The 13204-nt window shown below is 38.7% G+C and overlaps 1 protein-coding gene across 4 annotated transcripts in view; it reads left to right on the top strand.

Moving 5' to 3' along the window:
- Positions 1 to 228: 228 nt before the first annotated feature.
- Positions 229 to 13204, top strand: part of PCDH11X (protocadherin 11 X-linked) — a 507363-nt gene continuing 494387 nt past the window's right edge. For all 4 annotated transcript variants that reach the window (XM_074915248.1, XM_074915249.1, XM_074915247.1 and 1 more), the window contains exon 1: positions 229 to 655. The gene's annotated coding sequence lies outside the window, so the exon portion shown is untranslated. The remainder of the gene's footprint in view (positions 656 to 13204) is intronic.

Genomic DNA, 13204 nt, shown 5'->3' with positions numbered 1-13204 from the left:
GGAGCCGGAGCCGGAGCTGGAGCCGGAGCCGCCGCCGCCGCCGGGACAGCGCGGGGCTGCGGGGCGCCGCCGGCAGCGCAGCCCGAGCCCCCCCAGGGGCGCCGCAGCGGCCGCGCCGGGCCAGCAGCCGGCCCCGCCGGGAGCCGGGCGAGCGCCCAGCGGCGGCGGCGGGTTCCCCGCGGCGGGGACCGGGCGCTCCGCTCCCCCCGGAGCTCCGCCGGGCTGCGCGCCGCAGCGGCGCCGAGTTCAGGGTCTCTCCGCGCAACTTAGGTTACGCGGCAGGACCTCTGCGGACTGGTGCGATTCCAGGGCGCGACTGCGTTGCCGTCCTTTGGCAGCTGCCAAAGCAGGCAATTAACTAAACCCAACAGAAATAAAACAAACTCAGGCTTGCCTAAAAGTTAGGATACCTTTTTTTTTTTTTTTTTTTTTCCTCCCCTTTCTTTTCCAATTTTATTCCCTATGTGGAAGCCGCTTACGAATCGTGCTCGGCACACTGCACGGGAAGAAGCGGTTCGTGTTTTGGATCGAGGATCTGCTGTTGCAAAGCGGTCTAACTTCCATGCAGTGGGGCAGGCTTCACTACTCTAAACGCCTTGATGATGTGCTGAGGAGCCCATGTAGATTGACATCTTGTGCAGAGAAGGCATTGAAGGTAAGAAGGGGGCTCGGGGAAAATAAGGGGGGGGGGGGTTATGTCCTTTTCTGTGATCTCTTTTGTCCAGCATCCCCCTTTCAGCAGAGCATCAGCAGTTCACCCAGAGCAGCATGGATAGGCTGGAACTGCTCGAGTAAAATGCAAGTCTGCTCCTGTGAAAAGTACGTGGAGCTCACAAGTGATGGCAAAGGATGTATTTATTTCTAGTCTGATAGCACAGCACGTTTGTGATCCCTGCTCGGCGCGGGCAATGAGCTAACTCACAGCTCAGGAATGAGGAGATCTCCGCTCTCCGGCTCTGCTGGGCAGTTTGCATTGGCTGCTGCATTTTGTTGAATGTGTGCCCCCCACCACCTCCCTAGAGCATCCCATCATCCTGCTTGTTTTGTTGTTTTTCGCAGATATAGTGTCTAGTATTAACGAGAGAGGGAGAGGGATGGAAAAAAAACCCCAAAACATATGGAACATTTTATTGATGTGATCATAATCCTGTAATGGAGATTGCATTAAATGAGGATTGCATCAAAATGCCTAGCTGCTGGGGAGAGACGAGGAAGCAAAAACTATGCTGGATCGTAAATGAAGTTCTTTGAAGGATTTTCTTGAACCATGAAGGGATGTCTGTAAGCTTAAAGTTGCTGTATATGTGGAGTACTGGAATGGGATAAAAACCAGATCAAGCTGAAATGTATTTTAATTCACTCGAGCTCTGGATACAGTTCGAATTGGTTAGAGGCATTGCAGTGATGTCCAATGAATTCTTGGTTTCAGCTATGGAGACCACAGAAAGGCAAGGAGAGAGGAGAGCACAGAAAGGCAAGGAGAGAATTTTACCGTTTGGGGAAGAGAAGGATGGTTCATTTGTGACTTTTGCCATAATGGCACAAAGCTTACAGCCTGCTGGTTACAAGCAGAAACCCTGTAGGCGACTTGGAAAGCAGAGGATTTATCCCACTTTCCTTTTGCAACCTTGGTGTAGTTGCCTGTAAGAGTAGCTCCGAGGTGTATGTCAAGAGGCAAACAGGGACTTACGTGCCCCTCTCGGACACTGAGAGACACTGTGAGCTTGAGAGATGGACTCGACTCCTCTGATCCTGTCCTTCTGAGCTCGAGTTGATAATACATTTTGAGTAATTGTTGCTGCTTATCTCAATTGGCAAAGGAGAGGAGAAGATGTCCAAGTTTATTGAACCAAAGCAGAGCTGAGGACAGTAGATACTATCAACCCGTCCTTGCATTCTTTTTGTGCTAAATTTTATTCTGGCATAGAGAACTGAGCTACAAGGAAGCACCTTCTTCAAGCCTTACTGAAAGGAAACCTAAAGAGAACAAAAAGATTAAGCCAAACATAAATTTTAACTTTTTGCTTGTGAGCAGTGGAAGTAGCAGTGATCTCTCAGATTACACAGGTCAAAAGAGGTAAGATAGGAAAAAAGTTATTTCTTTACTAACATTTACACACACACACACACACACAAAGTTGGCACACAAATAAACATCACAGAGTGGGAAAGCACCATTTCTTAGAACCACCTAAGTTATAACTGATATAATCAGCAGAGAAATTCCTGTAAGAATACTCGACAGTATGTAGCTGTAACAGCAAAAGAGCTGGTTAAATACAAAATTACATAAAATAAGCCAACACCAAATATCTGATGTTCTCCGAAGTAATTTGTTTTCCCACTTGAGTTGTGTACAAAATCTGAGGCAATAGCTCCACAGTTCAGTCTCTCTCTTGCTGTATATTTGGCATAAAGTTGAGACGGAAACACTTATTTAAAATAAAATGAAGAAGAGCAGCGTAAGCGTACTGAATTCCTCTTAAGCATTTTATTTTGGCAAAAGATGACTTTTAGTGAATTGTAAGAGATGAGTTTAGAATATTCATGGCTAAACTCCAGGGAGCTTAGTGTTAGCTCAGTAGGCAGAAGGTTCTTCCTCTAAAGAGATATCTGGAAAAGATGTGTTTAAACTTCAAGCCATATTCAGTTGAGACTGTTGGTTTCCACATTTTAAAAGCATTTGCTATGCTTCTTAGGGGAATGATGCTTAATCTGGAAAATAAAGCAAGTAGTCCTAGCTCACTTTTTTTATAGAAAGAGCAAGCAGTGTGCTTTAATTGTACTTCTGTATCTACAAATGCTCCAGATTTGACTCTATTTTTTATCAAATAACAGCTGAGGAAAAATTAGTCTTTCGAAACCATGGTTATCCATGCAGATCTTGGTCTGTATTTTTTGCTACAGAAGAACTCTGCTTCATGGCTGCATTGTTCATCCTTGCAGCATTTCTTTAAATGTGAGCCTTGCTATAGTTAAAGGATAATTTATATTCAGTGTAGTACTGTCTGCTCAGTGGAATTGGCTTTATACATCACAGCCTCTGCAAAAAAGGAGATCAAAGATCTGAACCTGTGGTCCTGTATTGCATTTGTATTCTACATGGACTTGAGTAATCTTATACTGGAGCCATTCACACTCCCATAGTTAAGAATATGTCAGTCTTTCCAATAAAACACCCATTTGCTTAGTAATTTAGCAGCTAGTTTTAAAGACAGGCTCTAAGCTTAAGTTAAACACATATATATAGTAAAAAAAAAGAGAGATCCTAAGCAATGGAGTATAATAACAATTGGCATTTGCTAATAGAGCACTGTTAAGTTGAATTTATAGAAAGCTTAGTAGGAGATAATACCTGTCTGAAAAATTTGGAGATGAAAAGGGGAAAAAAAAACCCTTTCACATTTGAAAAGCCCCCTCTGGATCCAGGTGAGTTAATACCTGGAGTTTAAAGGGGCCTGTGATTGTTAAGCAGGCAGTAGGGCTTTTCTTAAAGGAGAACAGCACTGGCTCAGAACTGGAATTAGTCAGATCACAGTTTAATGGTTCAGTTTTAGACTGGGTTGGAACTAATCCCTTTGGCATTATTCTGGTTAGTTGTTTTGAGGGTTAAGTTACAAGAACACCACCACCCCAAACCTTGTATGTTAACTAGGGAAGTTATCCTTTCAATAAGCTAAAAAGAACTATACAGCCTTGAATGATGTTGGTTGTCTGACACAGGTGTTCAAAGCATCTGGGGCATGCTGCTGCTAAAGCACACTTGCCAGGTAGCCCACCTGAGAAGAGCTTTCCGTCACTGGGACAGCCGGTGGGACTAATGGTCAGCTTACACTTAAACAGATCCCCTTCTTTTAGAGCATCCCACAATCTTTTACAATGGCCTGTCTCAGCCAGATAACTCTCTTCTAACAGTGAAGTAGTTGCTTTGACTCTGTAGACAAAGTATGTGAATTTCAGGTTAGAAATTTAAAAAGTAGAATTAAAAATACACGTGGATTCAATGTTACAGTTGCATGTGCTATCTAGTACCTATGTTCAAATAGTAGGTTCAAGATAGAGCTTGCTGTAGTCCAAGTATTTTGGATTGGATGGAATAGATGAGTATTGTATGAAAGTTTTGTCATTTAAATAAAAATTCACAAGGGGGATGAATAGATTTCTGCAATGAGATCACTGGGAGGAATTTCTAACAGTTGTCTTTCCTCAGTGCGGTGAAGTAGTGATGACCGTATCTTTCTTGGGTCTTCTGAAAATTCATGCTCCCTGCAAACATACAGGCAGATACTACAAAGCAGAAAATTTAAGGTGGAAACAGGAGTTTGATTATCCCTTCAGATCTGTGGAGAGACTCCCATTCTTGTTATCCAACGGTAAAATAAGGAAAATAGGTTTAAAACGCTCTTTTTCAGTTACACTTTCTGAATTAGCAGAGTGACTTGCCAGGAAGCATAAAGGCTTCTATAGCTTTTGCACATTTAAAAACTCCACTGAAAGAGGAGTTTAAACTGTCCTTAAATTTGTCTTTAAGGTGTTATACTGTGAGTAAGAGTGGGATTAGTGAAAAACACATTTTGAGTGATATCTACCACCTCTGGGACAAGTGAATGAAAGATATATATGTATTTTTTAAGTTTAAAAAAAGTTTTTAGAGAAAGGCTGATGTTTCCAAATAAGGGAAACAAATACTGTTCTTAAAATCACACAGTAAGATTTCACATTTGAATGAAAAAACCCCACCAAACCCACCTCATTTGCACAGGAGGTTTCTTGAAGTTCCAGGAAAAATTAACATAAAAATTAGAATACAGATAAAAAAAGACTGTGACATTTAGTCTGTAGATACAACCAAATCATGGTCGTTTTGACAGTAAATAAGAAATTGTAAAGGGTTTTCTGTAGCTGTGTCGTAATTAAGCCTTCTTGTCATTTGAAGTCTTTCGTCATTGTTTTTAAGAAATATTCTGTTGAAAATTACTTTGTTTCAGATACACTTAAAAAACCCCATGTTTTGCCATAGGTTATGTAAGATTTAGCCTTCTTGATCCAATATGGCCTGAGCCAAAGCTTCCTGCAGTCTGTGAAAAAACTCCTGTCGGAACAGGGCCGTCAGTAATTCCTTCCTGCGTTTCCTAAGGTACATACTTCTGCCGCTTGTTTAGGAGTTCAGCATGTTAACGTCATATAGAAGGCATTCCCGTAGAGGAGTTTTGCTTGCAAGGGTGGCAGAACTTCACCTGTTTAACAGCAAGGGCTTTCCTAACTTTTCGGGGAAGTTCTTTGTAAAAGGCTGTTGTTTTCCTTCATTGAAGTTGTGATAGAGTCCGCAAGGATTATATAATTTCAAGGGAACCTACATCATCAGCTCAGCAGAAAGCCCAATATGTTTTCAGAGAGACAGATGAACGTTGAAATTGTTGGAAACTTCCAAATTCAGTAGTGAAATTATGAACAGAGGTGGCCCATGGTATTTAAAACCCATCTCTGTGGGGTTTAATATGGCAGTTCGCTGTGCTAAGAAACTGCCGGCTTCATTTTCCTGCCAGGGGAACATCTTGCATTGTGTACTACTTTGATTTGATATGGTTGTTCTGGGGATGATTTTCATCCTCCAAGCTGGTCTAGAAATAAGATGTCACTGGTGATGTAGTCTGTTTGTGTATCAGTGTTTATCTGTTACATCCTTAAGGACATAGTTTTATTATTTTTGTAAGAATTTAATTAGTAATTATGCGCGCTTTATGCTGTCTACTGAAGTAGCAGGAAATACATGCTAAAGGGAAAAAGAATTCAAGTAAAAGTTTGGAAAGCTTTAGGCACAGCATGTTTCATTTAGCCAACTACTTACACCGTCATTGTTACTACTCTGTGCTATCTTGTTAAATAAATAAATGATTATGTATGGAAATCATGATCTCGTGGATCTACAATCACATATGTGGCCACGCTGAAGCCAGGTACAGTCTGGTTTCCAGCTTTAGTCCCTGGCACATAAGATGCAGACATGCCCACCAAAAGAGAAGTGAAAAATATTTGGGGGATGCCAGAATTGCAGGTTCTGTTAAAATGGAGCGTAGGGAACAGTCATAAAAAAAGTCCACAGCCTGCCTTCAGCCTGTAACTCAGATTTCATTAGGTTGTCACATTTTTTGATGATCCGCCCGAGAAAGGAAATTTCATGACTGGTAGGGAACCGAGTTTTACCTCTGCTAATGGAAGACTAAAAACCCCATAAAACCCATGTTTAGTCATTTATGCAGATTTTGTGATTGCAAAAATATGTATATTCCTGTCTTTTTACAAACAAGTATGAAACTGTGTGTCCTGACAGGCACACGGTTACCTCGATCATTGGTTTTACTTAGCATGCTGGTAATTTTCTTCCTGAAATGGAGTGTAGCTTTAATAGGAAGCATTATGTCAGGGTGCAGGTAGGATTCACAAGTTGGAACAAGATTTTCTTAGGACTTGTATCACGATTATGATGAAAGACCTAGACTTCACTTGTCAATGCTAAATAGTCCAAGAGTGTGCCACAGCATTCCCTAAAGAAAAGCGCAGAGGAACTCTAGTGTTCTGAAACTTCGTTAAATGGTGACTTAATAGGAAGTGTAATGTGCATATATAACTCTGGACTCAGAGAATCTGGGACCTCGCTGTAGTAGTTTGTTCAGATTACAGTGCTGCCAGTAATTTATAAATATATGCAAGATATAAGGCATGAAAGTAAAGCTATCATTAAATGAAGTAGTGGCTTTACTTTGTCAGTCGTTTAATTGACCCTTGGAAAATGTACATGGCAGTGTGTTGTAAATTAAGATCTAGAATCCAAAGCAACACAGCAATAATTACTGGGATGAAAATTGGGAATGAAGTGCATAAAATGAATTTTCTGTTCATGTCCCTGCCTTGTCCACATGTGAGACATTTCCAGAACAAATGGATTCCAGCTAAGGGTTTCATATATTTTCTGTGATTGGGATTCTACTACGGGAGATCAGCCAAGTGCTTGTGAGACAAGTGCACGTTCTGTCTTATTATCAGAGAATTCTTTTTAAAATTCGTGTTTAGGAGATCTGTAATTTTATGATTTATTAAAGATAACTGGATATAAAGTAAATCGAGGGGTTTGTTGTCCTGGTTAATTTGTTACAGTTTTCTAAGATAATTGAGAATGGCCTTTGCCTCTGGGCAAATAGCAGCTGAAGTAGCAGGTATGATTACTTTATCTTCTATGGTTCCACCATAAACTCAGGAAAAAAATCCCATATGTGTACGTGTGTAATTGTCTCTGGCATTAGTTAAACCTGAGGAGTAAACCTTATAGAAGGGTCCTTACATACTGGAAAATAAGTGTATTTCAATTGTATATAATCAATCTGGAATAATAATGACTACAATCTGGAACTATCATAACATTTTGGTATTCACATATTCTTCCCCTGTCTTCTCATTTTTCATCTATAAGCCTTTAGAAAGACAATACATCTAGGAGAACACTGTAAACCACACTTTCTTAACAAAAAAATTCTTTTAAATACCTCTTCAAAAGGCTACAGAATTGTGGGCCATCAGTTATATTCATTATTTTTTGACAATATGTTCAGTCAAGTAAAAGTTTCTATCTTTCACAGTCTAGCTTTATCTACATATACAAAGAAAACTATTTTCAAGAGCCGCTCTGAAAGTACCCTAAAGCATAATACAAAGTATGTTTGAGATGAGTTCACATAACATTAACTGAAGGTGTTTCAAGATACAAAGGGGGTGAAAAAAAAGACATTTGGCATATCAGGAAAAAAAAAAAAAAATGACCACTTTAAAAAAAGTGAATGTGAGTCAGAAAGCAAAGACATTAACAGTCTGTGTCAAAGAAATGTATCACTGGTGTGTGGTCACAATCTGTTGTCTTCTTCACTGAGGAATAAGGTTAGGTAGGATGTGCCCAGCGTTGATAGTCTTCTGATGAGAAATGAACCCGTAACATCTTCTGGCTGTGGTGCTGTGTCAGTGCGGAGCCGTGAGCGTCACTGAACAATCTGAAGCTTGTGTGCTAAAGGAAGAGATATTCTTGGTGACTAAATACCAGTCACTTTCTAAAGAGTTTGGGTGTTGCCTGTGTCACTTCTGAATGTTTTAATGAAAGTGCCTAAAAATTCCTGCTTTCTTCTCCTGTCCCTGCAAACAAAGAAGATGAATTTGCATGGTGCCTGCTCTTCTCGCTTTCTAAATTCAACAGAATTGTCTATTAGAGCATGATATTATAGAGTGGAAGGATACTTTCTAATAGAAATAGAAGTGTCATTTTAACATGTAGGTGAAAACTTCTTAATAATCCCAGCCTTCTTTTTCCAACAATGAGGAAACAAACATCAAATAATAAAGAATTCATGTTCCTCTTCAATGATGCAGAAACTCAGTTTCGGTTCTTTGAAAACAATATATCTTTGAAGTAACTCTGTTAATTGTAGTTGAAAAGCTGTAAAGTAAAAATTTTTACCATGGAACTGAGGCAGGACTAATATTTTCAGAAGGATTTCCATAGTTTGGGTGCACAAGTCCCATTTTCAAAGTGAATTGAACTCTCAGAGAGCCTAAAGCTTGTCTGCTTTCAGGAATCTTTTAAGGGTTTTTGAAAACACCACCGTTTCTGTTAAAGACTGGTTATAGTAACAGTTTGTACCTCATTCATGTTTTCTTAAATTTCGTTGAATATTAGGGACATTAAAACTAGTCACATCTAACATTCAAAATATAGTGGAATTCAAGGATGATTATCGTATCACAAACCTAAAAGCAAATGATGAACTGAAGCTAAAAACTTGGTCTTTACCACAGTTGCACAAAATAAACTTTTTAAAGGAGTGATTATGTCCTTTTTATCAACTTTTGTTTTATTCAAGCAGATTTTAAATACTTAAACAGAGAGGAGGAGGAGCAGAAGAATTAAAAACCCGTCACAGAAATGAATCTATTATAGTGAGACCGCTCAGCATCATGATGTGGGTGGAGTTTGGGGCCTATTAGTTCTTATTTAACATTCTATATTTTGTGGCTCATCAACCAGATGTGGTTAAGCATCAACCAGCCTGTACAGTTAACTAACTGTTACCGAGTTGAACCTTTAACACTGGAAAAAGACCCGGTTATATTTTAAGACAATCACACTAAGCATGAATTCCCGTCAGAAGAAGAGATCCTTTTCACTTTCTGCTGATCTAAACTTTAAAATGCAGTCAGGCAAACTGAGACAATAAACGGAAGTTAAAGCACTGAAGGAAGAGGTTAGTAAAAAGGAACAAATCTGACTGAAATTTGTCTGAATTTATGATAAAAATTGTTTATTCATTATAGTGGACTAAATCTGAAACCCATTTTACTATCCATTAAGTTGGAAAAACAAGGTAAATATGCTGGTAATTTTGTTGTGATAGGACAGTCTTTTTTTGTGATTGTATTGCATTACTCAGCTCAAATTCAGCTAAGAACTTGGTAACAATGTGAATGGAATTTCCATTCTGTGGAAATCCATTCTGTCTTCCAGTTCTGTGTTTGAGTAGTGCTTTTTGGAATCACTGTGTTGTTTATTCTTAAATTACAAAAAAACCCTTAATTAACAAAATATTATTGCTCTTTGAGACTGGTCAGCTTCATGTACTGTGTTACACAATTTGTTCAATAGCTGCTTTCTTTGGATGGGTTTTTTCACCTTGATAACTTAAAGCAGGTTTCAGGTTTTGGTTATTGTTTAACATCAGTAGGAAAATATAAAAACCCAGAATATTTGCTTGTTAGATTTCATGAAAGCTTATGGCTTTATATAAGTGCAATTTGTTATGAGTCCCCTTAATGTCAATGTTTGTTTTGTTGTACTGCACTTAACAAAAATGAGTATTTAAAAAGTTATGTCTGAATAAAAAATAGTGCAACATGAGTCTGCAAAAAAATGTGTAGAGACTCAGTTCCTTATATGTAATTCATTTTGGCAGGTACAGTACTTTTAGGTTTTATTGTATTATAAACGCTAAAAAAGCTTGAAAGAAATCATTGGAAAAAGGTTTAGAGTAAGTGATTTAGATGAGGCTGGCAGGTGGTATTGTATGGCTATTGCAAGATTAACTAAATTCTGAAAATTCAGTCACTTCTGAGTATTGGATCTATGTCTTGATTTAGTCGTTGCTGAAGCAAAGTCATCACTTTGATCTGCTGAACTGCGAGACAGTGGTTGATGGAGATATTAATCAACCGACAGAAACTACTTCCTGAAAAACTGGGGATGCTTCAGTGACTGGTCAGGACATCTCTGTAACTGCTCTGTATGTTCTTATACGTATACATCATAAATATGTCAGACTGTGACATTACAAGTCTGTCTGATGGGGAAGACAGAAGTGTAGGGAACCTTTAAGGGACAGTGAAGTTGAAATGATGACGTTTCAAAATACTTTTGGGAACTTATTAAGTTACTATGGTGGTAAAATACCTGTTGATGAGCCTCACAAAAGTTAGATAGACAGGTATTTCTTACTCTGATCACTGAGGGAATTATTTCTTAGTCTGATCACCAAAGGAATTATAATTTTTAATAGACTATTTTGTGGCCCATAAGAACAGATTAAGGATTCCTCTTCTTTTAATACATACAGCTTTGATTGATGTTGTTCTTGCAACCTCAGCCGTAACTATTTTGGAAGGAGAAATGTATGAAATCCTTTGTGGGTTGGCAACATCTACATTCTTTCTCAGATTTTGGAGATCTACTCGGTTTCATGAAGGACCCTGTAAATGGCAGCACTAGTTGTAATTACATATTTCTGTCAATATGAAGAGTTGCCTGATGTCCTTGACATCACTGTGATTTTAGGCTGGGTTAGGCATGCTAATTTGCACTGGATCCTTTGCCATTTTCTATTTTTCCCAAACCTAAACTGTGTATTCACCTGAGTTTCCTGGTAATAAAAAGTGAATTATTTGAAGCTACAAGCACATAAAATAATCTTGGTAATAAACCAAAAGAAGTACTTGAAGCGGTTTCTCCTTTTGGCACACAACAAAAATGTTCACTTAATATTCAGAAGAATCCTCGGAAATTTTCAAAGCTTGACCTAAGGCCCTAAGCAAACTGATGTAACTGAGAAGCTTTAAGCAGACTTGGCTAGACAGCATCTCCAGAGGTGTCTTCCAGTCTGAACTTCTCTATGGAAAAGACATTGACTACATAGGTTGTGCCTTTTTGCTTTGTCTTGATTGTGATTTTTTGCTCAAGTTCAGGAGCTTGCTATGTCCTTGCTCTTCTGGTTGTTCGAGGAGTAGCGGAGAAGTGAGGGACAAGAAGAAGAACCTATTAGTGACCAGAAGAGAGCTGGGTTTTTTGTTCCTGGATTTGGATCTCAACATTGTTTGCTATTCCTGTCTCTGTGTGTGCTATCTGGTGTAATTTTGGAGGCCTCCTTTAACTGAGGTTATATAGACAGGCTGCCACTTCAACAAGTTGTCTATTCGCTGTCTTTCTACAGTGCTGTTCTGAATACAGTTTAAAGTACTGCTTTTGATCTGTGAAACACTTTTAGTTTCCTTCCTCTTTGTGAGGAAGACCTGCTGTACGTTTTTGTTCTGTAAAAACCACTGGAAACCAGAGAAGCCTCAGCTTTATAAACGGAGCTGAGGGCAAGAAAACCTGAGACTGATTCTTTTCCCTTAGTTCTGCAAGACCTAAGTTAGTTGACATTCAGAGTTGTAAGACAAACTTGTTAATTCAGTTTTTCCTGAGGGTTTTCTGGAGTGGACACACTAGGTGGAGTATAATTTTGTTTGTGTTTGTGAAGAGTGTTCTGCCGATGCTTCATGTTGCTGGTTTAGTGCTCTTTACTACAAGAGTGCCTGGAGGTTGATTGACAGGTTCACTACAAAAATGCAAGAAATGCAGTTTCTAGAGAGGGACTTAACAATGTATGGACTGTGCAGATAAGAAAATAAGATAAGGTTGAGAATAGACAATATTTTTATCAACAGAAATTTAAGTACTTTCACTAGATATAAGAGAAAACCACTGTGAATGAAACCAAGGTTCTTTAAAATTCTTTTAAAAGGATCTTTACTGTTACAAAAGCTCAAATATTTTCTTTGTTTCATCATGGAGTTATTTGTCAAAGCAGGCAGCGAAAAAAAAATTGTGCACTGGAAAGCAGTGATGAAGGTGCCTGAGTCTGAACTAGAATTTAATGATTTGTCATTGTTGTTAAAGCTAGACTATTTCATTTCAGGTACTTTCACTTATTTTCTATGCTGTCTGTGTAACATGATGTCATTGGTATGTTTTTTAAATGTCTAAAAGAGTCACAATACTGCATAGGCTAAATTTAACTGAAATTTAGGTTAAAGATTACTGCCATGGGTTTGTGTTGGATTATGTGGGCCAATTTTATTTGAAAGCTCAGCATAATACTGAATGTACTCCTTCAGTATTTTCCATCCTTGACTCTTGCTGTACCACTTCACTATCCATTTTGTCTCTGCTGTCTGAACAAGAACACTTTCTTTCCCTTGAAAAATACTTAGGTGTTCCCAAAATATTTCAGTAAATCTCCACTGTTTGCAGTTTGTTTGTAGTTTCTTGGTCATTAACGTAGTTGTTCCACAATGATGGACCGTTTCCTTCAGATGACATCAAGGAAGGTTTCTTTATCCTAATTATTTGTTTATTTTAATGAAAGCCTGTAAAAGGCTGTATTGCTTTTCTACCATTAGACAGTCTCAGTCTGATATTTTCAGAACCCTGCAGATGTGGATTTTAAATAAATGAAAAGAGCAGATGGTATACAGGGAAATCTTTGGTAGGCCAAGAAGCTAAATCAAAGTTTCCCCGAGTTCCAGGAGGTACCCTGCATAGGGACTGTTTTTCCATCACTAGGAAAATTAATAATAAAGTGCTGATCTATGGTATGTTGTAGAATTTCTTAAATATGCAGAATATTCTGTAGAAAAAGTGTATACCATAGAAAGAGATCTGCAACATGCACTCTGCTTGTTAGCACCTATTTTAGACATGGGGCTTAGGCTTCCTTTGAGATGATCAACCCTGATGGTGCTGAATATAAAAATGTCAATATAATTAGTCATCTCCAGCAGAAAATAATTTTTGCCATTTTTTTCCCACTGTGTGGAGGAGGGGATGAACTGGTTTTCAGTTACTCTTTATCATTTA

This window comes from Athene noctua, chromosome 11, assembly GCF_965140245.1.
Source record: "Athene noctua chromosome 11, bAthNoc1.hap1.1, whole genome shotgun sequence".
Taxonomy (NCBI): Eukaryota; Metazoa; Chordata; class Aves; order Strigiformes; family Strigidae; genus Athene; species Athene noctua.
This window is presented reverse-complemented; position numbering and strand designations above follow the sequence as displayed.